Source organism: Eschscholzia californica, unplaced genomic scaffold, assembly GCF_041429995.1.
Source record: "Eschscholzia californica isolate CP2 unplaced genomic scaffold, dmEscCali1.0.p SCAF_13, whole genome shotgun sequence".
Taxonomy (NCBI): domain Eukaryota; kingdom Viridiplantae; phylum Streptophyta; class Magnoliopsida; order Ranunculales; family Papaveraceae; genus Eschscholzia; species Eschscholzia californica.
In genome coordinates, this window is record NW_028238232.1 from 5,001 (window position 1) to 7,500 (window position 2,500).

Here is a 2,500-nt window from a genome sequence, read left to right on the forward strand (position 1 = left end):
ACACCCACATATGGAGAAAGGTCGAAAATGCTCGAGTGGATATCGAGATGTCCGACGAAGCACCACTTGGAAGGGCCGAGGCACGGGACGCCCGAGCTGTTGCTCGGGCCGGCACGAGACGCGCATGGGACAGCCCGGGACGGCATGGGACGCCCTCGCTACAGCTCGGGACGGCCAGGTACGCCCGAGACTTGGCTCGGGACGGCCTGGGACGCCCTCGCAATAGCTCGGGACGGCCTGGGACGCCCGAGACTAGGCTCGGGACGGCCTCGGCACAGCTCGGGACGGCCTGGGACGCCCTTGCCACAGCTCGGGACGGCCTGGGACGCCCGAGACTTTGCTCGGGACGGCCTGGGACGGCCTCGGCACAGCTCGGGACGGCCTGGGACGCCCGAGACTTTGCTCGGGACGGCCTGGGACGTCCGAGACTTTGCTCGGGACGGCCTGGGACGTCCGAGACTTGGCTCGGGACGGCCTGGGACGCCCGGGACGTGGCTCGGGACGGCCTGGGAAGTCCGAGACTTTGCTCGGGCCGGCCTGGGTCGCCCGAGACTTGGCTCGGGACGGCCTGGGACGCCCGAGACTTGGCTCGGGACGGCCTGGGACGCGCTCGGCACAGCTCGGGACAGGCCGGGACGCCCGAGCCGAGCTTCGGGTCGCACGAAATCTCTTCGTATTCCGACATATTAGAAGCTTCCCATCATGTAGTAGGCCGAGCTTTGCCCTTTGGATGCCCTATGGTGCTTGGCGAGCACTAGGGAACGTGCCAGCACAAGTGCTGTGCACGCTCTGGGGAAGGAGCTCAACCCTCCCCCTTATAGTGCAAAGTTATTGTTTTGCCTATTTTCACAAGGAAACATCAATTTTTTAACCAAGCATACTGGGCCTTTACTCCCTCGTTACTCGTCGGAATCCAGCAAACTTATACTCGTTGGAAAGGCCTTTTCGCAAGGATTTTTTTGATATATTATAATAGCGATTCCGATAAATATTTATTTTTCTATGAATTTTTAAGTGAATAAACACCGGAAAATTCATAAAAAATAGAAAAAAAAAATATTTTCTTCCGTTTCTTTTCTCCAATAATTCATAAATAATACCTCAATAGTACAAACGAAGAGAGAGTCGAAATGGCCCGGGTGGGTTTCGAAATGTCCCACGACCCCATAGAATGCACGGGCCAGCCGAGCCAAAGCAGGGGACGCGCATGGGACAGCACGGGACGCGCACGGGACAGCGTCCCTATGGCTCGGGACGGCATGGGACAGCACGGGACGCCCTTGGTAAAGCTCGGGAATCCCATCGGACGCGCATGGGACGGCCTTGCTAAGGCTCGGGACGGCATGGGACGCGCATGGGACGGCCTTGCTAAGGCTCGGGACGGATGGGACAGCACGGGACGCGCATCGGACGGCCTTGCTAAGGCTCGGGACGGCATGGAACAGCACGGGACGGCCTTGGTGAGGCTCGGGACGGCATGGGACAGCACGGGACGGCCTTGGTGAGGCTCGGGACGGCATGGGACAGCACGGGACGGCCTTGGTGAGGCACGGGACGGCCTCGGTGAGGCTCGGGACGGCATGGGACAGCACGGGACGGCCTTGCTAAGGCTCGGGATGGCCTGGGACGGCCTTGGTGAGGCTTGGACGGCACGGGACGCGCATGGGACAGCATGGGACGGCCTTGGTAAGGCTGGGCACGGCATGGGACGCACATGGGACACCTTATGGGGATCATCAAGGGACGTTGCACGGGACATTCTTAGCCATGAAGGGCCTTCACATGGGACATCTTAGGAGTCAAGAGCCGGCACATGGGACAATGGAGTTCACACGCACGGAACACTTCGGCTACTTCCGTTCGGAACGTCGTGGGATCTTTATGTCCCCATTAGCACCGACGCATCAACATGCTAGGAAGCTAGGTCCGAACTTCTCGAAGTGTCGATGGCACTTGGACGGATACGCATCCGATCCGATGTTATGATGATGTACTTTCTCCGATATCGATGTCGGGGTGTATTCCGATGTTATGATGTACTTCCTCCGAGATCGATGGGACGACCTTGGTAAGGCATGGGTCGGCCTTGGTAAGGCTCGGACGGCACGGGACGCGCATGGGACGGCCTTAGTAAGGCTCGGGACAAAATGGGACAGCACGGGACGCCATGGGACGGCCTTGGTAAGGCTCGGGACGGCCTGGGACGGCCTTAGTAAGGCTCGGGACAGCACGGGACGTCCTTGGTAAGGCTCGGGACGGCATGGGACAGCGCGGGACGCCATGGGACGGCCTTGGTGAGGCTCGGACGGCACGGGACGCGCATGGGACGGCCTTAGTAAGGCTCGGGACAAAATGCGACGGCACGGGACGCCATGAGACGGCCTTGGTGAGGCTCGGACGGCACGGGACGCGCATGGGACGGCCTTAGTAAGGCTCGGGACAAAATGCGACAGCAAGGGACGCCATGGGACGGCCTTGGTGAGGCTCGGACGGCACGGGA